Genomic DNA, 6,925 nt, shown 5'->3' with positions numbered 1-6,925 from the left:
GTTAACATTTTTCCTTGCCATCCAAAGATAGCTTGTTTTTCTAACTTGTGTGTCTGTTCTTTTTAAAAACAAAACCAATACAGTCATGATAAAAAAATTCAACCACAGAAAAATTAAGTAACAGATAAAAGCTCCCACTCCTGAATTCTCAGCCCATTCCCCCGCTAATCAGTAGGAAGTATCTTGTTTATCCTTCCAAAATGTTTCTATATATGTACGTATCACGTGCGTGACTGCATCCCTTTAGTTCTTTTACATAAATTGCACCATACCATCTAACTCTTCTTGGACATCTTTTTGGAACATTTGGCTCTACCTTATTGTTTAAAATAGCTGCTTGCTATCTCCCTGTGTGATAGATGTACCTTAATTTACCCACCCTCCCCTGAGGGACACTTAAGGTGTCTCCACTTTTTTGGCTGTTTAAACAACACTGCAGTGAACATCTCTGTGTGTAAAACCTGCTTTGAAGTGATCCTCTCCTGGTAATCGCTATATTCTGTACTCACCAACTTGCTGTATATGGATTCACCACCAAGCATCTTAACATAAAAATAAGAGTAATCCCTTTATTCTGGGATTTATTCAATCATCATGACTCTGGAGTGAGGAAAAGCCATTTTTAACCAAGTACTGAACAACACAGCTTGTGTTCCACCCTGGGTCAGATGCTATGTGGGGAACAGAAATATAAGACAAGGGGAGGGCTCTGTCCCCAGTGAACGGGATCTATTAGGAAGACAAGACCAATGGCCACAAAATAAGCCAGAGAACAATGAAGACTGGTAAGTAATTGAAAGGGAAACGATGTGGCTCTGAGGCCTGCATGGCGACAGGGGTGTGTGAGCTGCCGGATCAGCTTTGGGATTGAGCTGTAAGTTTCTGCGTCATGCATACACCCTTCATACCGTCATTCATCCAATCACATATTCATGTATTTGCCCCTTCACAAAATACTTGGTGAGTGGCTATCACTTTCTATATGTCGGGCACTGTGCCAGCTCCTAGGAAAACAAAGTTCAAGTGAGACACTTTGTCCTTATACACAGGAAAATGTGAAGAGCCTCCCCAAAGAAAAATCAACACGATTGTCGTTCTGTCACCAAATTCATCTGAGCCCAGGGCTGGCTTATTTCCTCCTGCACAATGTAGAACCCTGCTTTAGAGGTGAGAGTGGCATTTTCTATCCCTTTGGTGTTCCTCTACAGCCCCAGAAAGAAAACAAAATAAAACTGTCAACAACAAACTGTCTCCCAGCAAAATGGAACCACATAAACCTCAGAGGTGTTCAAAGGTATTACTTCTTTTTTTGAGGGGAAAAGTTTAGGTCATAAAAGTGCAAGATGAGAGGCCTCCAGACTCCTCCGGGATAAGTGGTCCACACGTCTTCCTCTAGGCTTCCACGGGCTAGCCAGGAGATGTCCCAGCAGAAGCGGCAATCTCAGGAGACTCCAAGTGCTCTCAGATGCCCGCTCCCCAAGGCCCAACTCCTTCCCTGGTTTCCTGCTCTGCTCCTTGCCCTCCCTGCGCAGGAGGCTGTGGTTCTGGTTCCCAAAGGCCCCGGGATCAGAGCTAGGCTGGCTCTCGGAGGGCCCACCAGAGGGCTCGCCGGAAGCCCCACTGCCTCAGGGGTGGCACAACCTACCACATCAAAGAGGAGGAGTGTTAAGGTGACCGGCCCAGAGGAGGGGGCACGAAGACAGCTGCTCCTGCCCCAGCCCGTTCCCTGGGAAGCTCAGGCCCCTCCCTCTCATTTGGGCTGGGAAACACCTCCTGTTGCCCCTCTACTTAGAAGGCGGGGACTCTGCTGAGCTGCACCTCCGTGACTGTCTTCCACCCACCCCTTCAGCTCAGCACCAGCACAGCTGCTTTGGAGCTGCGGCTGCTGGCTGCTGTGAACACTTGAGGTTTCTGCTCAGACGCGCTGAGACCTAGGCAGGTGGAGGCTGCCCCTCCTTCTTTCCTCCTAAGAGAGCTGAGACTGACATCTGAGTTCTCAGCATCCTCACATCCGTTGACCTGTGTCACCCCCTGATCCTACCACTGAAGGCTTCAATGTAATAAACATATGTTGAAAACCTTAAAAAGAAAAGTGTGAGATGAGATTTTCAGGACAGGGGCGGGGTAGGGAGCTGGGAAGAATTCAGTCCTTTCTATTTCTTTAAAACCCACCGATCAGTAAGGTTTCTCTTAGGGTAACTTTGTTTAAAATAGAAATAGAAAGCAAAGACCCACTTCCTGCCACTTCTCGCAAGGCACCCTTGGGCCTGTCTTCCCAACTGGCCAGAGATGACTCACACAGCCACCCCCGGCCTCATTTTGGCTTATTTCCTCCTGCACAATGTAGAACCCTGCTTTAGAGGTGAGAGTGGCATTTTCTATCCCTTTGGTGTTCCTCTACAGCCCCAGAAAGAAAACAAAATAAAACTGTCAACAACAAACTGTCTCCCAGCAAAATGGAACCACATAAACCTCAGAGGTGTTCAAAGGTATTACTTCTTTTTTTGAGGGGAAAAGTTTAGGTCATAAAAGTGCAAGATGAGAGGCCTCCAGACTCCTCCGGGATAAGTGGTCCACACGTCTTCCTCTAGGCTTCCACGGGCTAGCCAGGAGATGTCCCAGCAGAAGCGGCAATCTCAGGAGACTCCAAGTGCTCTCAGATGCCCGCTCCCCAAGGCCCAACTCCTTCCCTGGTTTCCTGCTCTGCTCCTTGCCCTCCCTGCGCAGGAGGCTGTGGTTCTGGTTCCCAAAGGCCCCGGGATCAGAGCTAGGCTGGCTCTCGGAGGGCCCACCAGAGGGCTCGCCGGAAGCCCCACTGCCTCAGGGGTGGCACAACCTACCACATCAAAGAGGAGGAGTGTTAAGGTGACCGGCCCAGAGGAGGGGGCACGAAGACAGCTGCTCCTGCCCCAGCCCGTTCCCTGGGAAGCTCAGGCCCCTCCCTCTCATTTGGGCTGGGAAACACCTCCTGTTGCCCCTCTACTTAGAAGGCGGGGACTCTGCTGAGCTGCACCTCCGTGACTGTCTTCCACCCACCCCTTCAGCTCAGCACCAGCACAGCTGCTTTGGAGCTGCGGCTGCTGGCTGCTGTGAACACTTGAGGTTTCTGCTCAGACGCGCTGAGACCTAGGCAGGTGGAGGCTGCCCCTCCTTCTTTCCTCCTAAGAGAGCTGAGACTGACATCTGAGTTCTCAGCATCCTCACATCCGTTGACCTGTGTCACCCCCTGATCCTACCACTGAAGGCTTCAATGTAATAAACATATGTTGAAAACCTTAAAAAGAAAAGTGTGAGATGAGATTTTCAGGACAGGGGCGGGGTAGGGAGCTGGGAAGAATTCAGTCCTTTCTATTTCTTTAAAACCCACCGATCAGTAAGGTTTCTCTTAGGGTAACTTTGTTTAAAATAGAAATAGAAAGCAAAGACCCACTTCCTGCCACTTCTCGCAAGGCACCCTTGGGCCTGTCTTCCCAACTGGCCAGAGATGACTCACACAGCCACCCCCGGCCTCATTGCTCACCTATTCCTGCAGAGAACTGAGCTGTGTTAGACCAAAGTCTCCTGGGACAGTGGTCGGGCCTCCAAAGGCGGATATTGGCCTTGGGTCTCTCCCAAAAGGCATGGCTAGTGCTGAGTCAGCCCCCCAGGAGTTGAACTTCAGGTCAGCCCCGAGATCTCCCGGCCAGAGATGAGGAATCAGCCCATACATACTCCACGATTGCTGATACCCCAGGAATCAGGGCCAACGGATGCAGCAGCAGAAACCTTAAGTGGAGCCAGATTCAGGGCCAGGGAGGTTGGTGGCGTTCGGCCCTCTTGATAGCCACAGCTTCCACCAGAACGATTCCTAAGAAGCTCCCTCCACACATCTGTTTCCTCCTTGCAGCATTTTGTAATCAGCCAGGAATAGAAGCGACTGAAGCCCCACCCATCCAGGACAAGACAAGACCTCAAGCAGCAAGATTGCTCAGCCTGAGTGTCCAATGACCCAGAGAGAGACAAGGAAGGGAGGTCCCCCTGCCCCATCTCCATGTGCCCACTCAAACTGGAAGCCCAGTGTGACATTCTGCCCATGAGGGACCCAGACTTCTCCCATGACAAAACCGTGCAAAGACCAATGAGACTGAGATTCCAGACAGTGCAGATGGCACAGGGGCTAAGAACTTGGACTCTGTTCAAATCCCAGCTGTGCCACTGTCCTGCTTAGCAAGTCACATAATTTCTGTGAGTCATGGCTTTGCCTCGTTTCTTCTCCTGTAAAATGGGAATAATGCTGCCCACCTCATACAGCCATTGAGAAGACTGAGTGTAAAGGGCACCTGTGAAGCACTCAGCTTAGGGCTTGATGAATAATAAACAACAAAAACAGCAGTTGTTGGAACTTCCTTGGTGGCGCAGTGGTTAAGAATCTGCCTGCCAGTGCAGCGGACATGGGTTCGAGCCCTGGTCCGGGAAGATCCCACATGCCGCGGAGCAACTAAGCCCGTGCACCACAACTACTGAGCCTGCGTCCTAGAGCCTGCGAGCCACAACTACTGAGTCTGCATGCCACAACTACTGAAGCCTGCGTGCCTAGACGCCTGTGCTCCGCAACAAAAGAAGTCACCACAACGAGAAGCCCGCACACCACAAGGAAGAGTAGCCCCCGCTCGCCTCAACTAGAGAAAGCCCGCGCAGCAATGAAGACCCAACACAGCCAATAATTAATTAATTAATTTTTTAAAAAAGGTAGCGATTATTATCCTTGCTCTTTTTTAAAAAATTTTCTCCCATGTTTTAATATTTATTTATTTATCTATTATTTTAATTTATTTTATTTTGGCTACACCGGGTCTTCGTTGTGGCATGCGGACTTCTTAGTTGTGGCACATGGGACCTAGTTCCCCAATCAGGGATCGAACCTTGGCCCTCTGCATTGGGAGTGTGGAGTCTTACCCACTGGACCACCACGGCGGTCTCTACCCTTGCTCTTAGGAGGGCCCCTTACAGCCAAACTCCTACTTCGTGGTTCTCCCACTGATAGTGAGGCTGTCCCTCTAGTACCTCCTCCGCCACACTCAGTCACACATTAGTCTGTCTTCCCTGGGGGCTCCTTTAGCACACAGTGTGGGACCTGCAGGACCTCCACACCTACCTTAGGGCCAGGCAAATGCTCAGGAAATGTCTGTGCACCTAACCAAAGGGGGTCTGTAGCACTGGCCCCAGTTTGAGGGAATAGGAAGGGGTATCTTTCCTTGGCCCCTCTGCCCCCTCTGCTTTCCTGGTCCTTTTGCAGAACAGCTAGTGCTTAGATCAGCAGTTACCATAGCAACAATAGAGCCAGAGAGAGGGTACCAGGCAGGGCATCCCTGCTTCTCGGGAGACCAGGTGCCTCTTTTGGACAGCAAATAGGGGAAACTACTGTGATGGCTGCCTCATAACAATGAGCTCCCTGGAAGGGGTCCAGGTTTCTATGTCATCCATATACCCCTTATTTCATCCAATCATGTATTTGCCCCTTCACAAAACACTGAGTGGCTGTCGCTGCTATATGACAGGCACTGTGCCAGCTGCTAGGAAAACAAAGTTCAAGTGAGACACTGTTCCTGCCTCGAGAGAGCTCCCAGTCTAGAGAGGGAAGCAGAAGGGGAAGGCCGGGGAGGGCAGGAGGTAGAGGGGTATGTGTGAGGGTGGAGCAGAGGAGTGCAGAGGTTAAGAGCAGGGCCTCTGGAGTCGACTGCCTGCATTCAAACCCCGGCTCTGCCTATTACTCGCCATGTGACATCTGGGCACTTTACTGCATCTCTAAGCCTTAGTTTACCCATCTGTAAAATGGGGGTAATTAGCACTTACCTCAAAGGCTGTGAGGTATCACTAGTATATGTAAAGTATTGCCTGACATATGGCAAGCACTCAGTAAACAGAAGGCTTTCTATTGTTCTGACTCTACCCCTGGTTCCCTCCTCCACACAGCCAAAGCCAGTTTCAGATTAGAGCTTCCTCCAGTACTTCCTCAGCAGAGCCCCAGCTGACTCTTACCCCAGCTTCCAGGCTTAGCAGCCCCCACTGCCCCTGCACCTGGGAAGTCGGTGTGTACCCCACCCCCTGCTGCCAGCAGATTATCAGAACAGTGTCCCAGATAAAGTCCCCAAAGGGAGTCTTTCTGTTTAGCACATGAATGGCCAAGTACCGCTTATTTCAGGATGGAATTTTTAAAATACCTCCTGCTCTGATCATTTATAGGGTTCCTCAGTATTCATCCTGGTACTTTCCTCCTTTGGCAGAAATGCCCAGAAACACACACACACACACACACACACACACACACACACACACACATACACACACACACCTTTGAGAGATTTTCTAAACCTCTGAGTATAATCCAAATATTCCACAGCTTTGGAAGTGTACACCCAGATTTAGCAAAGGCCACCCCTGCTAACAGACATCCTTGCTCCCCAGGCCCCCAGTCTTGTGCTACCAGGAGAGGGGTGCCACGCTCAGACTCCCCTGCGTGGGCAGCACAGAGCCTGCCTCAGTTGCTTTTTCCTCCTTGGCTGACGGGCCCGTGAATGGCTCTCTCCTGCTTGCTCTCCGCCAGGGAGCTGACCGTTGCTGTTCAACCACACCCTCTGAGGAAGGCTGTCTGCTACTAAGTGGGCTGGGGACTCTTGCTGTCTGCGAGGGGATTCTTGGTTGTGGTGGATCTTTGGGAGGAAATGACAGGGCAACGTATCCTACAGTTCTTGTTGGGAGCATGTGTGTAATCATCCTTTCCATGAGCAGCACGGTTCCAGGTGGGTTTGTGTTCCATGCAGCATCCAAGCTGCCCGGTATCTGGGCAGGCCTGCAGGCATTTCAGATCCCTAACACTTTAACCCTCGTAAGATGATAACATCCTCTGAGAGGGCAGAGAAGCTGAATTCTTTTTTTTTTTTTTTTT

This window comes from Neophocaena asiaeorientalis, unplaced genomic scaffold, assembly GCF_003031525.2.
Source record: "Neophocaena asiaeorientalis asiaeorientalis breed wild unplaced genomic scaffold, Neophocaena_asiaeorientalis_V1.1 scaffold240, whole genome shotgun sequence".
Taxonomy (NCBI): domain Eukaryota; kingdom Metazoa; phylum Chordata; class Mammalia; order Artiodactyla; family Phocoenidae; genus Neophocaena; species Neophocaena asiaeorientalis.
This window is presented reverse-complemented; position numbering follows the sequence as displayed.